The sequence below is a fragment of the Caloenas nicobarica genome, chromosome 3 (assembly GCF_036013445.1).
Source record: "Caloenas nicobarica isolate bCalNic1 chromosome 3, bCalNic1.hap1, whole genome shotgun sequence".
Taxonomy (NCBI): Eukaryota; Metazoa; Chordata; class Aves; order Columbiformes; family Columbidae; genus Caloenas; species Caloenas nicobarica.
In genome coordinates this window covers 98,647,389-98,665,963 of record NC_088247.1, presented here as the reverse complement: position 1 = coordinate 98,665,963, position 18,575 = coordinate 98,647,389, and the positions used below count along the sequence as shown (strand labels likewise).

The 18,575-nt window shown below is 48.8% G+C and overlaps 1 protein-coding gene and 2 long non-coding RNA genes across 8 annotated transcripts in view; 2 read left to right on the top strand and 1 right to left on the bottom strand.

Annotated features, from left to right (window-relative positions):
* PROX1 (prospero homeobox 1) overlaps nt 1–5,427 on the bottom strand; it is a 49,540-nt gene extending 44,113 nt beyond the window's left edge. For 2 of the 5 annotated variants that reach the window (XM_065631802.1, XM_065631806.1), the window contains exons 1-2: nt 5,251–5,427; nt 4,932–5,054 (exon numbers count right to left, since the gene is read on the bottom strand). The gene's annotated coding sequence lies outside the window, so the exon portion shown is untranslated. Of the gene's footprint in view, nt 1–4,834; nt 4,886–4,931; nt 5,055–5,250 lie in introns of those variants that run through there. The other 3 variants (XM_065631803.1, XM_065631804.1, XM_065631805.1) reach the window with 3 other exon arrangements.
* Nucleotides 5,428–6,420: 993 nt separating this feature from the next.
* The window catches only part of LOC135987667 (uncharacterized), a 28,200-nt gene continuing 16,045 nt past the window's right edge, over nt 6,421–18,575 (top strand). For both annotated transcript variants that reach the window (XR_010606038.1, XR_010606039.1), the window contains exon 1: nt 6,421–6,782. This is a non-coding gene — a long non-coding RNA (uncharacterized LOC135987667). The remainder of the gene's footprint in view (nt 6,783–18,575) is intronic.
* On the top strand, nt 7,753–12,047 carry LOC135987668 (uncharacterized). The gene is made up of 3 exons (XR_010606040.1): nt 7,753–7,874; nt 8,273–8,626; nt 11,928–12,047. It is a non-coding gene; the product is annotated as an uncharacterized LOC135987668 (long non-coding RNA).

Below are 18,575 nucleotides of genomic sequence, written 5' to 3'. Positions count from 1 at the left end.
GAAAGTGATATAAACTAATCGCAAGAGAACCAAAGAACTCTTGCTTACCGCACGTAAGATATTCTAAAGGCATTCTGTGTAAAGGTAATACTTGCCAATAGGGCAAATAAATAAATAAATAAATTTTAAAAACCCACACAAACCACCAACACTGAAAACCTTCATGCTTTTCCTTCCTTTTCTGTAGTCAAGCTATGCTTGATTGAGATCCAGGCTCGCACCAAAAACCCCATGTCGGGTTTCAAGTTTTGCATGTTTCCCAGCAAATTCGAGGTGCCTGACCACTGTTTTCCCTCTCTCTTGCCCAATCCCAACCAAGGACACGCATGGGGAGGGCTTGCTGTACCCTTGAGTCAGCAGCTCAGGAAATAGGCTGTCCTGCGCCAGGTTGGAAGGTCATTGCCACGCATCCTTCCTCCCCAGTGTCCACTTTCCTTTCCCCGAGCCCCCGTACCAGCAGCTGCTCGCCAGCCCATTCCTGCCATCGCAAACATGCGGCAGGAGGTGCTCCGGAGCGGTGCCCCCTCCTTCCCTCGCTGGAAGCTGAAAGCATCAGAGTTATCATACACTTAACCTGGGTATTAAGCAACATCTCCCATTTGCCCTGGTGTTATCCCGAGCCCACAGACTGCCAGCTTTAAGGCTTACGTGCCTTTCGGCTTAAATATGAGAAATAGTTCTACTTTAGCCTGATAAAACAGAACGGGTATGGAACAGCCAGTTCATATTTCAGCCTCAGAGGACCAAAACCTATTTAGACCTCAAGGGAAGTGGAATGGCACATACCGTGGGATGTGAAATCCCAGCCACAACAGGTAGACTTCGAGACTGATTAGATTAGAACTGCATAAATAAGGAACTCTTGGGGTGGAAAAAATAATTAAGAAGTTTGTGGCCTTTACGTAGTACCCGTACTTGTCTGGCTGCACATTTTCTCAAAACTATACTTCGTACATCTACTGTCTCTGTACAGCTATCCAGAAATACATAGCTAGAAAGATAGCTTAGGTTGTCAAGATCTATGTAGAAATCTTCAGAAGCACCATTTCTTTCCGAGTTAGAGAGTTTAAAATTTGTGAAGGTTAAATTTGCCTTACACGTCACTTTCAATACTCCTTGCATGCCAAGTGGAGTTCATGTTAAATCCACCCTCCACATCTCAAGCCTCAACTCGCATGATGCGGCTTTCTCAGAAACCGAACATTTTCCATGCCTCTGTAATTCAAAAACGTAGCAAGAGCCTCAGCACTTTCTAAGTCCATCCATGAACATAGCTTACAGTATTTCATTTACAAATTTACTTTTGAAAGTTTTGTTTAAGGAGATATGATTAAAATGTAGCTATGAATAACCTCTTAACAGCACAGCAGCTACAGACATGGGTTTACTTCTTATCCATCTGATATGCGTTGACATTTTAACTGGAAACAGATTAATTATTCTAGGTATCAAAGAGTTACTGTTACCAAACCTTTGGCTAGAATGGTCTTCAGAAAGGAATATGATGTCAGGTATTTAACCGCACTCATTACAAATAAATCAATTCACATGATAAATTTTGTTAACTCATCTTGATCTACAAAGATGCTGATCATTTTCTTCTAGATGAATTCATACACCTATGAGAAGCAAAGGAGATGTAAATTCAAATTCACCCTCCTCAGCCACTCTGAAGGACACTAGCCTAACCTAAACAGCCATTAAATACACAGCAGCAAACTGCTAAACCTGACAAATATTCATGGCTGAATTCAAGGAGATATCAGTTTATAGAGCTAAAATTGTTCCTATCTTTTCACAAGCTCATTACTTTCTTTGGTCCAGCATCTGCCTGCTTTATGTCAGCCCGTTATGTCAATACCACACACGAAATTTAACACACTTCTGCTAATAGAAATATTTAGATCTTTCACTCTAAAGCCTTACATGGGGTACAGCTTTGCCAGAATCAGCCAGGAAGTGCAGGACAGAAATTATCCCAGTCAACAGCATTTCACGCACAAAACCGCAGCTAAAATCCGAAGAACAGATGACATCTATTCACGATAGATCTGTTCAGCGCTAAAATCACGTCAGCCGCTAATGAGAAAGTACTACCTTTTTGTACGGCTCTGACACAAGTTTTCTTGGGAGAAGGGGTTATCTAACTCCCTTCGCTGAGACGTCTAATCAAAGAATTCGAAACAAGGCAGAAATGACGAGCAACTATTCGTGCAGTAACAACTACTTCATCAGGATTTCTCCATAAGAAGAACTAATAATTAGAGCCTGATTTACTTCAAAATTATGCTACCTGCTCTTTAGCCTTAAAGAAAAAAAACACCCTCATTTTATGAACTCAGTGATACCCAGGGCCCAATCCAGCAAGGTATCCAGCAATACCCATGAATGCCAAATATCCTCAGTGCCCATCGACTACAGGGAGAACTGACAGAGCTCCTTAACAGGAGGGATTCGGCATCTCATTAGTTCAAACCTTTATTTTGGGGAGATGCAGGGCCCTCTTTCACGTATCTGTGATCAGCACTGCTTGAGGAAATAGATTCTTTGAATGAGAAAAAGAAATCGAGCTGCTCAAGGTAAAAAAATGAAAGCATTTTCTTCCTCTCAAGCCAGTTTGGTCCTTGTTATTTCACTGATCGTGAAGAAAATAACTCACACGGTCTCTGCGCAGAGACAATACTGAAACGCTCGCAAGATTCCTACTACGAACTCAGCCCAAGTTTTCCAAGATATTTTTCCATGCTACACGATGTCATTAAATCACAATTCTTGAATTAGTTCATCTAGCAGCTAGGCTGCACTTTGAGACAGAATAAATCATGATCTAGAGACTACAAATTGCAGTATTTACAGTTCTGCCCTGAATCAAATTAAACTCCAATTTCAAAATGTGTCCATTCTTATGACTATCTTAATTTATCAAGCGATCATAAAAAAGACAAGTCATATAAACTGAGAGGCCTCGAAGTTCAACTGGCAGGAACGTTAACTGTATAAACTGACAGCGCCATTCAGCGAATGTAAGATACTTCACAGAATAATTTAATAGGGAGCTGTTAGCAAAAAGTGTATACATTGTACTTTTTATCACATATCAACTCATGAAATGTTGATACTCTGTCTACCCTTGAGTATTAAGAAACATTTCACAGTATGCGATATTGCTGTTAAAGGTAAGCTCTGGACAAAAAGCAGATAAAATAAATGCAAAAACGAGCTGCAGTGGTCGTAAACTTTACATGATTGATGGCAACTCACAGAAGAACTGAGAGAAGACGACATAAAGGGTATGTGCCACATGCAAATCTACAGGCGAGGAAACCGTCTCCGTATAATTCATCCTGCGTACTGCCAAACCTCTACAGACGATGGAAGTGACAAATAATCTGAGCTTTTACACCTCGCGGTGACGTGGCCGTGTTTCTCTGCCCTGGGTTAGACAGCCCCGGACATTTCTGTCACCTAGCCATGGCCATGGGTGCACGGATGCACCTCCACGTGTCCCCTGCCTGTCCCCAGACCCGGATGAGGCTTTTGGGGTGACACTTGCTGCGCAGCCAGGAACACCACGGCGTGCCCTGGGAGCGCTCGGGACCTGTGGGAAACTAACGGGTTTCCAAATCCTCGTCGGGGCAACTTCTGCCCGACATTCAAGGGCACCTCTAGTCTGCAGCCGTTTCCCCTGCCAGCCGTGATTGACATCCCCTACTTTGGCAAGGATATTAAGTTAATATCCTCCGTATCTGTTATTTCCGAAGACGGGGCACACGTACGTGACACTGACCCCTCCTGAGACCTCCATCCCACCTCGGACGCGCCTTTCGGAGGACAAACGGCCCGCAGACACTTCTTTACCGACTTGCTCCCCACGGCTGACCCCGACACCCGTCCCAGCGGCACCGGGAAGCGGCGGCCGGGACCCCCCCGCACCCCGCCCGCTGCGCACCTGCCCGCGCTCCGCGCACCTGCCCCGTCAGCCTCCGCCCCGCTGCAAAGCGACCGCGGGGGATACGCGCAACTTTCTTCCCCTCCTCAAAGCCCCGCGGAACCCAGGGCGGCCCCGCTCCGCCCCCGCGGAGTGCCCGGTGCAGGGGAGCCGTGCCCGCCGGGCCGCCCGCTCCTGCCGGGCTCCACATTTTCGGTGCGCTCCCTTCATCCCGGGCCGCTCACCCCAAACACAGCCCTGCGCGCCCCCTCCGCACAGCCCCCACGCCCCCCAGCACCGTTCCCTCCTGCGCTTTAACTCCGTTTAAACACATGGCAAAGTGCTCCCGGTCACTCAGCCGATAAACAGAAAATTAAAAAAGCCAAGAAAGATCTCCATCAAAGGCTAAGAAAAAAATAAATCCCCTCCCCGAAGAAAAAAACAAACAACAACCAAACAAACAGAAAGTACCAATAATCCTAATCTTTTCCCAGATCAAGGCTCTTATCCCGCGACTTGCATTTGATCTCTTCTCATGTGCTCGCTACCTACCACTCAAATCCTATTTTCTATACATTTCCACAATTCGCAGCTCGTCCCACTCTTGGAAATGAAAAAGTAATTGTAAGGGTAAGAAGAATAGGAATAAAAAGTCCCTGCCCTTCCCGATTCGGGTTAAAAAGGAGAACTAGCGACATGCAAATGACAAGCAAATTGGAAGAGACAAAAAGAAAGGCAGCGATAATAAACAAGACAAAGAGGAGGCTCAGAGGACCGGAGCAGGAGTTTAAAGCAGGGGATGGGGAACTTCGGCAGGGACGGGGGGAGGAGGAAGCTGGGAACAACAAAAAGAAGCCAAATACTCACTGCATTTTCCGTTCCCCGCAAAACTGCCCTGCAACCCACCGGGATAAAAGAAAGACCCGTCCACAGAAGGTGGCCGAGAGCGAGCGAAGGGGAAGGGAAGGGGGGAGGATCACCTAACAGCGAGCAGGTCACTTACTCTCCAGCCCTGGGCAGGCTCCGGTGAGCGCTCCGTCGGGCTCGGCGCTTACAAATCCTTTACCGCCTTATCTACGGGGGAATTACAACTACTCAGCTAATAAAGTCATTGCAATTTTGCCCCCTGGAAAAAGAAGCACAGGTTTGATAACGGCGATCAGTATTTTGCTGGGAATTTCATTCCACCCGCCCCCTCCCCGCCTCGACCATTTAAAGCAGCCCAAGCAAGTGCGATTATTAAAAAAAAAAAAAAAAAAAAAAAAAGACCCGAAAAAGCCGTGAGGGACGGAGGGGGCGCGGAGAGGGGAGCGGGTACTTACTCCGTGCGACGGCGACGAGACTGAGCCTCTCTTTTTTTTTTTTTTGCCGGTGGGACGAGAGGAAGGCGGCCACGCACACGCACATGCACACGGCACCCGCGCACCCACCCGCGCGGACACGCGCGCGCAGCCGGCGAGCCCCGCCGCTGATGAATATGGATAAATAACGGGGCGAAAGGGAGAGGGCGGGCGGGCAGCGGGGCCGCGGAGCGGGCGCGGGGGCGGAGTGGCGCGGAGCGGCGCGTGGCGGCGGGGCAGGGCTGGGCTGGGGCAGGGCTGGCCGCGCCGAGCCGAGCGCTCCGCACCGCCACAAGATTTACTTTAAGACACAGCTGAAGGAAACAGGAAGACTAGACGTCACGCTCGGAGTGACGTGAGCCCGGCCCGGCGCCCAATCGGGAGGCTCCTTGGGACGGACGGGGGGGACGGGGAGAACTTGGCAGGAGCGGGGAGAGGGGAGAGGGGAGAGCGGGGGGTGGGGGGACGGACCGCCCCGCCCCGCGGGAAGGTGGCGGCAGCCGCGCACCTGCATGGGGGGCGAGGGGGTTCGGATGGGCGGACGGACACTGGGCGAGAGCGCCGGCAGATGCGGCCCGACGGGGCGGCCTCCCCCCTCCCCCCTCCCCTCCGCTGAGCACGGGCGAGAGGCGGACAAAAGCCGCCCCGCGTGGGGAAGGAAGAGAAACTTTAGGAAAGTCATCCCCGTGGGGGCAGGGGATACACCGCGGTGCCCCACGCGGGAAAGTTTTCCACTCGGGAAAGTTCTCCGCGCGGGAAGGCTTCCGCAGAGGAGTGCCGTGGCGCGGAGTGCGCTACCCCGGAGTGCGCGTCTTTCACGTGTTAAGCACCGGGCCGGGGAAGCCAAACCCCGCTCGCGGGCGCTGCCCCCACGCGGGTCACAAACTTTTAAGAGAAACAGGGCCGCGGCCGCCCACCTCCCGGCCCGGCGCGCAGGGGCAGCGGCTCTGACACGCGTGGCGGGACTGTAAGCGGGAGCCGCGCGGTACGCGTTTCACCTGCGAGGCGGAAAATAAACACGAAAACGAGCATCAGGTTGCGGAATGGAACTAACGGCAGTGCCGAAACCCGACTGTTGCAGCGGGCGACCCCGGCCCGTCAGCAGCTCTCCCAAACTTTCGGTCAACTTAAACCCATCCCCACCTCAGCACAGCCCGCTCTCGGCCGGCTCAGACGGGAAAGCTGGGGGAAATTTCTTTTTTTGGAGGGAAAAAAAAAAACAAACAAAACAAAACCAAACATTATCTTTGCAGCAAGTCCGGGCTGCAATCTGCACCGAAGCCTGCCGGGCGCGCTTTGTCCCGCCGTGAGCGCGGGCTTCCGCGGCGCGGGGCAAGGAGCGCCCGGTACCCCCGCCCCGGTTGCCGCCGAGGGTCGCCCGGCTGCTGCGGGCAGCCTTCCCGTAGGAAAACTGCCTTAGGCTCGCAGGCGGCAGGAGAATAAAGGGAGGAAAGGGAATATCGTCCTGCGGAGGGACAGACGGCAGCGCAGCGCTGCAGGGCGCTCGGCGGCAGGTAAGGACGTCGCTGTCTCGCCGGGCCCGTCCGCGCCCGCCCATCGAGGCTGCCATGCGGGGCGCCCGGGCCGGCGGGAGAGGGAGCCCCGAGCGGACGGGAGAGCCCAGACGGGGCAGGGCTGGGGCGGGGGGGCACTGGCAAAACTTGAACCGCAATTCCGTGCCAGCGGCGAGGGGCCGGGCCGCGCCTTGCCCCCTGCCCGCCCTGCTGCTGTAGGCGCGGGGAGCCGCTCCGCTTCCCCTCGCTTTCACTTTAAGGCTCTGCCTCACTAGAGGGGAGACGGGGCGGCCAGCCCCACGCGTGGATGCGGACAGCCCCGCCGCCTCCCGCGGCCCTGGCCGGGCGCGGAAGCTCTTTGGCGGGGCGCACTGCGAGGGCCACCGTCAGCGGCCGAAGTTTGGGAGCCGGCACAGGCAGCAAACACGCCCCCCGGGTCCTGCCCCGCCCGCGGGGTGAAATGCGTGGGTCCCCGCACGGCTCTTCTTCCCGATGCCCGCCGCGTCGGGGAGCGGGGTCACTAAGGCGGGAAGTGGGGTGAGTGATGTGATAAACCAGCCACCGCGGATCACGAAGATACCGCGCGGGACCGGCCGAAACGGCCCCGTCTCGCTGCTGGACCTGAGGCTGGGAGGCTGCTCCCGAGTTAGAAAAAAAAATCTCCCTGCCGCTGCCCCGGCCAGCGGATCACGGGGAAATACAGCCCGTAACACCCGCCCTAGAGCACCGCACCGGTGAGAGAGGCGAAGCCGATTCCGGCCTCCCCGGGGGACGCAGCACCGGCACGTCGGGGCTCGCACGGCGCCAGGCGGTAACCCCGGCCCGGCGCGGCCGGCTTAGCGCAGGGCTAGGGGCCAGGGGCTGCTCTCACCGCTGACCTCTCCGGTCCCCGCGGCGGTGGGAGAGCCCCGCTCCTCGCCGGGCCGGGCAGCCCCGCACGGCCCGGCGCCCTCGCAAGCCGTGCCGTGCCCGCGTCCGACGACCTCAGTGCCGTGGGTGACCGCAAATCCCCGGTGCAACGGACAACGTCCCGGCGCGCTCCGCTGCTACCGCTTTCGTCCCCCAGCCCGAGCACCGGGCAGCCCCGAAAAGGTACCCAGCGTGCCCTCCCTCTGCCCGCCGGGGCGGCTTCGTCGTGAGTTGTTTTAACGTGACACGTTCAGAATTAGGGCCGCCGGGCCCTCCGCCGCCGGGGAGCGTGGGGCCAAGGGCGGATGGCGAGCGGCGGCCCGCGCTGCGCGGGCGCGGAGAGGCGCGCACAGGCGCTGCGGCCCGGCCTCGGCGGGAGGGCTCGTTCCCGGCTTGTTCTGCGGGGCTGGGCTGGCCAGGGTGACACGTTCAGCCTTCCCGTTGTAGCTATAAGTGCTGCAGGGGCTGCGGAACAAGGGTGCAGAAGTGTGTCTGGACGCAGGGGGAGATAGGCTAAATTTGGCGGGTGAATGATTCGCTTGAATTCTTTCCTGTTGTGTTTTTTTTTTTTTCTTTTAAAGGACAGCGGGATACATGTAGAGGTGAAGCAGAATCCTGCAAACGCTAATAAATAAATAAACAGCTGCCTCTGACACTGAGTTTGGCACTACCGGGGCTCAACTGAACTTCAACCACTGTTGATTTACCCAAACGAGAAACTGAGGCACTGGGAGTGAAGCGATGTCCCCAAGGTCACACGATAGAGCAGAGGCAGCCAGCCTGGCCCCAGCCATGGGTACCATGGGCACAGGCTTCCACCTACCATGCCACCTCACTGCCTCGTTGTGTACCTGCTTGCAGGTTATCTTCCTCCAGCCCTGTGACTTGCAGCTTTCTCAAATCTAACCACACCAGCCCTGCCACCTGCCACACCAGTAAGCCCAACTGGAATGAAATGCATTCTTTCCAGTCACCCTCCGTCTCAGGCACTGTGTGCTCCAGACCCCTCTCTACCCTGAAGGACAGGCAGCCTCTTAAGGAATGCGAGTTGATGCTTCAAACCTCAGCAGCAAGAGTAATTCCCCACCCACCACCCAAATTTTAGAGGTCGAGGAAAAGCTCTTCTTCCTCCAGAATTCAATCCCTCAGAAGGGGTCCAGGAGACCCCCGTGTTCATGTTCAGGATTTGTAGTGAGCAAAATCATCCCTCGTTCCTTCTCCAGGGCTTGGTGGCTTGGGCAGTGGTGGGGCAGCCTCTTGCGGCTGTGGGTGGGTGGCATGGCTGTTTCTGTCCCTTGCTGCCCCCAGACTCCTGACCGAGTGTGGTTTTGGTGAATGAACTGTCACAGATTCCAGTCTGTCTTTAAATTCCTCTAAAAAGATCCTAGCAACTAATGATGAGCTAGTCACCAGGTCCTTTTCTTGGCCATTAATACATTGCAAGGTAGTCAGACTGTTTAATTTCTGAGTTATGGATGTTTTGGATCCCAACAAAAAGTAATCTGTGTCCACAAAGTTCACATTCAAAGCCTGGGCACACTCTGGTCTGTGGGTTCTCCTAATGCTTGGTGGGTGTCACAAACTTCAGGTCAAAATACCACAATAGGGTTGTCAGGTCTGTGATCAGCTGCAGGGTTTGTCTCATTAGAAATAGATCCTCCACCAAATTTTGGTGCCTCTGCAGAGAAAAGGTTTGCTGCAAGCTAACAGCTTTCTGTGCTTATATTTCTTTCTTTAAGGGGAAAAATAAAACCAGAATGCAAGAAACTTAGGAAAACTTTTGCAGTGTGCTCATGACCATGCATGATTCCTCTGTCCCCTTGGAGTCTGGCAACAAAATTGAACGTGACAGGGGTATATTGTTGAAACTGCCTTTTCTTTGATCATTTTTCTTGCTGTGTCTGTTCCAACTAAATGAGAGAACAGGGCTGGAAATATATAGCAGGTTTTCTCCTTTCTTTTATTTTCTTCTCTTTTCTTTTCTTCTCCTCTTCTTTTCTTTTCTTTTCTTTTCTTTTCTTTTCTTTTCTTTTCTTTTCTTTTCTTTTCTTTTCTTTTCTTTTCCTTTCCTTTCCTTTCTTTTCTTTTCCTTTCCTTTCCTTTCCTTTCCTTTCCTTTCCTTTCCTTTCCTTTCCTTTCCTTTCCTTTCCTTTCCTTTCCTTTCCTTTCCTTTCCTTTCCTTTCCTTTCCTTTCCTTTCCTTTCCTTTCCTCTCTTTTCTTTTTCTCGTATATCATATGCTGATATGAATTAAAAATAACCCTACTGATATCAGTAAAGCATCATCAGTGTGTATGCATGGGAAAGACGAGAACTGGGTGCTTGATTTGTGTAACTGCTGAATTTAGAGCCTTTCCTCGCTTCCCTTTGCTCTGACTCCTTCTTTCAAAAAGGAAACCTTTGGAAGAAAATGCCTTTAACCTGGAGAGTGAATGCAACCTAGGTGGTTCAGCGGAGTGCAATTTAATTCAAGAACCTGGTATTGACGGAAATAGAATTGTTAAAAAGAAAAATTAAAAAAAAAAAACACAACCAAACACCATGAAGAAAAAACCTCACAACCTCCAGAGAGGAGAAAGTGAACTAAACTAATCCTATTAAACGTGGTAGCATGTTTCTGTGCAGCTCGCTGAGAGATTAAGCACAGGAAAAGGGATAAGTGCTGCTTCAGTTTCACTAAACTAATGTGACAACTTGTCATTGGAAATCTTTACAGCTTGTTAGCAGATGACTAGCTGATTCAGATATGTTTTCTACCATTTCCTTTGTGTCTGGGGGTGGTGTTTTTTCTTTCCTGTTCCTTTCTTATCCATACTGCTTTATTTTGCTTTTTAATCCTTCGTGTCTCCTTCAAGTCAAAACATTTAACTTGCTTTAATCAATATTTTGTTTTGAAGATGTCCCTTGACCTTTTGTTTGTGCAAATTAACCTTCAAGGGCACCTCATTCATTCATTAACCTCAGTAGGATGCCGTAGCCCTTGTACATGGCATTTTAGGATGCATAAAACATTTATGACTGTTTGGACATATTGCAGTGAACGACTGTGATACTGCTGTGGTTACTACTACTCCTGCTAATATATTAATTTTTCCTTCCATCTCCTTTCTTTCTTGCTTTCTTCTGATATTTTTTCTTTTTGTTTCTTTCTCTTCCTTCCTCATTTTTTCTTCTCTTTCTCTCTTTCTTACTTCACATATTGCTTGTGCACAGAAGGCAAGGAAAATAGCCAAGCTGGGAGAACTTTTAGCATTAGTAATTTCATGTCAAAAGCAGGTGCCTGGATTCTTTGGAAGCATGCTGAGTCTCCTCTCCTCTGCTCTCATCTCTTCCCACCCTTCTCTCTTTCCCTTGGCCCTCCCCCACCAGCAAAATCATGATCATTGAGTAAATGGAAAAAAACATTTTACAACATTAAAGGAAGACTGTTTAGAAAAGGAAGGCCCTGCTGAGGTGTAGAGGAAGCCTGTTTATTAACACTGGACACCTCTTATCTCAGGCAGCTCCAGATGGATGTCCCCTTGGTAATTCCCACTCTGTGCCAAGTGGGGTTAAGCAGGGTAACCACCTTGATGTGGGTTGGTGATCACTAGGGGATCATCGGCTCCTTCAGAGAGAAATTTTAGCAGAAACTTGGGATGGGGGAGGGAAAACCATCAGGCTTCAGCATAAAAAGCTTGCACGTGGCCAGATTTACCTTTGTGGCTGTAAATTGCTTGCTGCCTGGGCCACAGCCAGGTTTTGATTGAGAGATAAAGTAGTTCAAATCTGTCAATAATTAACTGTCACTCAATTAAGGCTTTCTTAACAAATTAGCACTTGGTAGCACCTAGGGTGCAGGTTTTTCATGGGAAAAGGCTGATAGAGTGACGTTGGCCATTAAGTTTGCCCACTGAGTATCAGCTAATGTCCTGCTCAGTTTAAACACCACTGTGTAAATTTGGCGAATTGGTTCCCAAACCCTATTTCTGCCAGATTGCTTTTAAGATTAACCATTTGTGCCTTCCAAGCTAAACTACGCAGGATGGAGTTTGCTAAAGAAGAGAGCTATCACTGATTCGTTAGGATTACCTGGATGTCAGCTTTGAAGGAGCACCTTGATGTTAAGGAGGCCATAGATTTGAATTTACAGAAATTGAGTGGAGCCCCATAAAACCCTTTATACCCATGGGGATGGATGGAGTTGTATCGTCTGCCGCCACTGTAAGCTGCAGTGATGTGTTTCTGTCTCACACAGGGCCTCGCTCTTCCCCAGCCTGCCCTTTCCACTGGGGTGGTGGGAAGGTTGAAACGGAAAACATTTCCACTTGCTTTATCCCACGAGGAAATTCTCATCCAAGCAGCTGCCACCGGGCTGTCACCTCTTGTCTCTTCCAGCCTTATGTGGCCCTGGGTGTCTGGCTTCACCAGGGCTCCTCAGGTCAGATGCATTTCCAGAAACATTGCAAAGCTCCGTGTTTATGCTTCTCTCCCAGATTCCTGGAAGAATCCTTCTGTGGCGATAGAGGTAGCATTGGTGTTTCTTTGGTAGCAGACAACTTGCCAGCTCCCTTTCATCCCTCTCTGAACTAGCAACGCCTGTGGGTATGTCATCCCACTCTTCCTCTTAATTCTCCATTCAGAAATCGCAAGTGAATGTCGGATGTCAGCCAGATCCAGCAGAGCCATCCCAGTGCACATCAGCTGGCGCTCTGGCCCCATGTTTGTGCACGCTGCTGGATCGACACTGCCGGGATGGGAATTCCCTTGGTACATTAATTCCCAGCAAACCGCAGACTCTGGAAGTGGTGATTATTTGTCACATCAACCCTGCTGAGGAGGAATCCGTCTCTCGCAACTCAGAAAAGCCTTTGCTCTCCGTTGGCATCGAATTCTCTCGGTGTCACACGCAGTTGCACCTCCAGGAGGTGTAATTGCTGAGTCTGTTTAGAAGTCAAAAGCAAAACTCTGGCAAATGCAGGTTCTGATTCACACTGTATTACACGAAAGGCTGTGAGTTGGAAGCTGATTTCAGCTTCAACTCTGATCCATTCCTCTGATAGGGGTTTATGCTCAGTATGGCTTCGGTTAAATCAATCGCTGCTTACCTCGCTGAACAGTTTTCCGTCTCTTTTGACCAAAGCATGCCTTACCTTCAATGTGGGCTGAAGCGATGCTGGACAAGAGTTTAAAAACAAAATATGGGAAGCTCTCCAGGCTGTTCTTTTTTGGGAATGCACACTCTTGTCTTGTACAAAAACTAATCCCGACGCAGATTTCTTTCTATTAATCATATCAGAATAGCTGCCAGAGAGGGACAGCTCTTAGCCAGCACCACCCTACCAGCGTTCAAAGATCTGAACTGTTTCAGCAACCTCCATGTGGAGGGTTAAAAGCACATTAAAAAATACTTTGGGATGCCCTGTCCTAGTACTTGCATTAAAAGTCTTAAGAAGTTTGAAATCATAAAGCAAGAGAAAAGGAAGCGTATTTGATAGTTTACAACTGTACCCTACCCTGCTGAAAAATCAAAGCTGGTATTGAACAGGACATGCAGTTTAATTTTATAGACTTACAGTCTTTTGGTTGGTTGGTGTTTTTAAGAAAGGAGAAGATATTTCTTTAGGGGGATTATAACCTGGGGAAAACACTTTTGATTACTTTAGTGTGTGTGCTGAATTAATTTATTTTTATATTATAGAGCAACAATTTTAAGAACCCATCTTTTCTAATAAAATGTCATTCCCATTATCTGAAGTGTGCGTGTGATCTGTCACCTCTACAGACTCAGTCCTGCAGAGCACTGAGGGACAATTTTTTCAGGGGCAAAGAGGCATCTAATAACATCTCAAAACAGTTATGAGTGCTATACTATTAATTTTAATATGACACAGGTGCCTGGATGTTTTGTAAGGTCCTGAATAAGCCAGTGGCTTTAGGAGCCTAAAGCAGAGCATAGGCTAACTTGAGGTGTCTATAGACAAAACTGCCATGGTAGCTCACCCAGCTCAGGGGACACACTCCCGGGGTGCCACAGTTTCTGTGCTTGCCAGAGCCACCCCTCAGGGAGCAGCTGCCTCCAGGGGTACCTAGGAATGGTTCAGGAGCCAGCACAGAGGCTTTGCTCATGCCCACGGGCTCCAGCACAGCCGTGCTCAGCACTGCTTTCTTTGCAAGATGTCCTCATGGTGGTGTCAGTTCCCATCTTTCGTAGGGTAGCCAAAAGTTATGGTGTCTCTCCTAGAGGTGGGAAGTTTGCGTTTAACACTTTCCTCGTCCCAAAGCCACACGTAGTCCTGGCTCTCTTCTCTCTAAAAAGTGCCCTGCCCACCAGGCTGTGGGATGGGATCATCCTTACTCCCGTCGCAGAAAGGAACCAAACTATCAGAGGGTCGAAAGGAGAAGAGGAAGAGTGAGCTTGACTTCGTGAAAGGTGCTTAAAAGAATAAACTGAGAGGGGGCAGTGCTCTGCTTCCAGGATTGTACACTTTGCCAATCTATAATGGCTCTTTAATGCAAAATACATCCCTGGCTGAGGGCGAAGGGCGCAGGAGGGCCTCGGCTCCGGTGATGGTGCGTGGCACCGGGACCTGCTCTGCCGCCCGCCCTTGCCCAGCCTTGGCAATCCCTGAGCCTTTCTGAAATGCAGTCCAGCTTCACATGGAGGGTGTTGCAGCAATTAACGTGAAGGCACTAACAAACAGCTCTTACGGATTTTAGCCTTGAGTAGCTGAATCATTAGATGCCTACATAATGTAAAAAAGTAATCCTGGCATGCCCTAAGCTCCCGCTCAAGTTACTGGGCTCACACTCAGCAGCATCAGTGCCAAAATAATGTGGGTGCCTTTTTCTGGAAAGGAAATATATCCTTGACATAATGGCCAAATGGCATTTATAGCAACGTTAATAATTTCAGAGCATCGTGCTATTGAATTCTAGGAATGATTAGACCTGTTTGGCAATACTGTTTAGTTGCTTTTACAACAGAAATATGCTGTTTACCTAGTGAGAGATTCATAAGGAAAAAAATCCAATGTATATCAACGAGTAAGATATTTTCCTTACCAGAGATATTGATTGAAGTATTGACTTCTCTCCTGGAGGGTTATATCACTCCATGCTTCAGATACTCATTGTCAAATGACACGTGCTTCATGTACTAACAAAAATGTGATTTCTGGCCTAGTAATCTTATCTGGATGGTTCTGACTTTTTGCATTTGGCTTGGTCTGAAGCAGTCATCCTTTCTGAAATGGAATACTTATTTCCTTCTGAGTGTCAGTGCACTTCGCTCCATGTGAATTGCTTGCAACTAAGATCAAAACAAACAAATGTTAAAAAAAACCCGCACACAGCCCCTTTGTCCTATTAATTCGTTTTCCTTTCAGTGTTTCAGCAATGGGTTTAGGCTCCGCAAGACAGAAGTTCTTTATTTAGCAACAGAAAAGGTGCCACTGCAGAACCTGTTACAGCTTGTCAGAAAACCAGCCCGAGTGTGTTCTGGGACAAGGACTGTCTTTTTATTGCTGAGTTATACAATGGCTCTCCCGTTGGCTTGCTGACCCCGATCAGGCCTGGCGATAGGAATAGCGACAACTGTAGCTTATGCCACTGAGCAGCAACCCAGCGCTCAGGAGGGCGGCAGTATCTCCCATCACCAGATGTGCCAGCTCCCCCTTGTGCAAAGTACCAGTCCAGGAGGGGGGAAAAGAAAGGGAAAAATCCCAACCCTTTGTAGCCTTCGACTTGTAGATGTGATGATTTATTTCACAGGAGCCTTGTATCCACAAAGCAGGGGATATTGGGGACTGACTTTTTAGCAGGGTCTGTTGCGATAGGACAAGCAGTAATGGTTTTAAACTAAAAGACAGGAAGTTCAGGCCAGACATGAGGAAGAAATTTTTTACAACAAGGGTGGTGAAACACTGGCCCGGGTTGCCCAGAGAGGTGGTAGCTGCCCCATCCCTGGAGACATTCAAGGCCAGGCTGGACGGGGCTCTGAGCAACCTGATCTAGTTGAAGGTGTCCCTGCTCATGGCAGGGAGGCTGGACTAGATGAGCTTTGAACGTCCCTTCCAACCCCCAAATTATATGATTGCTCAACAGTTTCACTGATGCTAAAATCCTCATTACTGGACAGTGAGCCTGGCCCCACACATGTCTAGCATTGCACATTCTGAACAAAACTGCTCTGGAGAGCAGCTGGGTGTGATGCCACCACACAGCTCTGCAGCACCAAGGTCCAATGGGGCTGGGAACGGGAGATAACGACCTGAACACTTGTGGTCCTTCCCTCTTTCACTTATGCACCATTGGGACAAGATGAAAATGTGAGGCAACGGTAACACTCACACATCAACTCTTTGGCCTCTTTGGAAATCACCCCAGCTCCCTGAAAGTGGGATAATAGGAAAATAGAGTCATCCTTAGAGGGGAACTACATGCACAAGATTGCTTCTGGTCTGAAATTCCTGAGGTCAGCTGTGCCCATAGCTTCTAGGCACTAGCGCTATCCTGTTTGCAGCAGAGGACCACTGGTGCCTGCGTGCGGGAGGATGGGCTTGGCCAGGGAAAAGTGTCCCTGTAAATCTTTCCCTTGGGAACGCTGGATTTCAGACCATACCTATAGACCCAAGGCCTTTGCTCGGCTCATGACCTGTCGGGACAGAAAGAGGGGCAGAAACGTACCCTCCTGGAGGTTATCTGCAGCCAGGAAGGGGCAAAGCTGGCAGAAGGGCAAATCTCAGACCCCGTTAGCAGAGCACTTCTCTGCCTGGCTATTTAGTTTGAAAGAACCAGGACAAAGCGGGCTTTGGGTCACTTGCAGATTTTTTTCCCTGGAGTGAATTTACAGCAAACATGAGAACTGGAACTACAGCGTAAATTCACCTTATATTTTACTAGATGTTACTTAGCTTACTTACATCCTTTTCCATCTACTTGCACACAAGGAATTAGCTTTTTTTTTTTGAACACAATGTTTTAATTGAAATTTTGGGGTAAACAAATGTGCCAAGTCTTTATTAACCCCAGCAGTGTAATTTTTCATTACAAGACTGTGATTCAGAGGAAACAGTGCTGCTAAAACAGCTACTGAGTCCCAGCAAAAATGACAGTTTTCCTCAATCAGTTCCTTTTGTGACCTTCTTCTGAACCTTAATCTGTTTTAGCAAAATTCTTTTTATTAGCCATTCATACTTAATCATACCACTAATTTTCCTGTTTTTAAACTATCAATTTAAGGCTGCTTTTCATGTAACTAATCAAGGCTGATGTATGTTGTTTTGGCTATGATTTCTAATAATTATTCTTAAGAGTTTTTTAAGTCCGCATTTTCCATAGATAACTGTCAAAATTGTAGATGGGGGCAGAATGGCTTGTTTCAGTGATATTGCACATACAAGTCTGCTTTCTTATCTTTAGTGAAAATAACCATTACAAGCATTGCATAGGGAATCTGAGCCTCAACTTCTTTGCTTACATTAGCAGTTGCTTTTCATTAGTATTGTTATTGCAGACAAGCATCATTGGAGGGAAGAAGGGTTTTCAGGATCAAGCTCCACTTGAGATATTTGGAATAAAAAAATAAATGTATGCTTGCAGCTGTCTCACAAAGATTGTAAACTGTTGTAGCTAGTGACTAGTGATTTTTCTTTGCCTATGATATTAAAGAACAGATTGTGTTACTATACTTATCTCTACCTTTACAAACAAATACACCAGGAAAATATGTCGAGCAGAAGAAAACCACACTTGTTATCAAATGCTTAGTTACACCGACTACAGGTTTTTGTAATTTTTGGCAAAAGCTTCAAAACATATTGTGGCTTGATTTAAGCTCTGAATTCTTTGCAGCGTAAAGGGAGCCTTTTTGTGTCCGTGGTACGCACTCGGCTCTCCACCGAAGGCAGCAGTTCGCTGCTGTTACTTGTCATTCGTACAGCTGCCGCACGGAGATCGCAACCCCTTGTCCCAGGTTTTGTACCCACGGGAGACGCTTCTTCCCCCACCGACCTGATTAGCATCCTGGCAGGGCTGGGATCTTAAAAGCCTGGCACTTCTGATTAGTTTTCTGTTGAAGTTTGCGGGGGACTTTGTGCGAGTGCAGCGGGGTGGTTGCAGGGGGCAGGACGCAGCCCCCCCGGTGCCACTGGAGCAGCACATGGGGAGAAACTTCACAAGGATTTTCCAGCCCGAACCTCTCGCTTTGTGCCAAATGGGACTTAGTCAAGTGACGCAGTAACATTTTGTTAGGGAGTGAAGCAGATTTCTTAATTGCAGGTAAACTAAGTCTGCTAGATAGGATTTTCTACCCTGAAGAGGGAGGAAAGCCAGAAACTCGATACCTTCTTTTTTTTCTTTTCTTTTTTTCTTTTTTTTCTTTTCTTTTCTTTTTTTTTTTTTTTTTTTTTTGTTCTTGTGGAAGATGGTCAGATGTCTTGGTAATCGGTTCCCTTACCAGACAGAAGGCAATGGCTGGAAGAGTAGATGAACAAAGACTCTTCGCAATCTTTTTTCCTAATTAAATCATTTTTTTTTGCTGTAAAAGTGTAATGTTTTCCCCACCAGATTCAAGGGACTGCCATGTATGATTGTTTAAGAAGCTACAGGTTAATTGTGTTATATGTATCTGCAGAAAAATTAATGCTATGTGCAAAAATGGATGAAAGTGCTCAAATAGCCCACTAATTGACTCAGCCCTATAGTTAGCAGGGTTGGCATTAGAGGAAAGAATAATGCCTTTTGAATCCCAAACCTTCCCTCCCTCCTCATCCATTTTATCTCTTCTTGTCACTTCCTATTAGATGATCATGACATCTTATCTTTTTCCTGAAGGGTGGGCCAGAAGATTACTTTGGAGCTCATGTAAGTGACACTCCAAGGATTGGCCGGCAGCAGGTTCGGC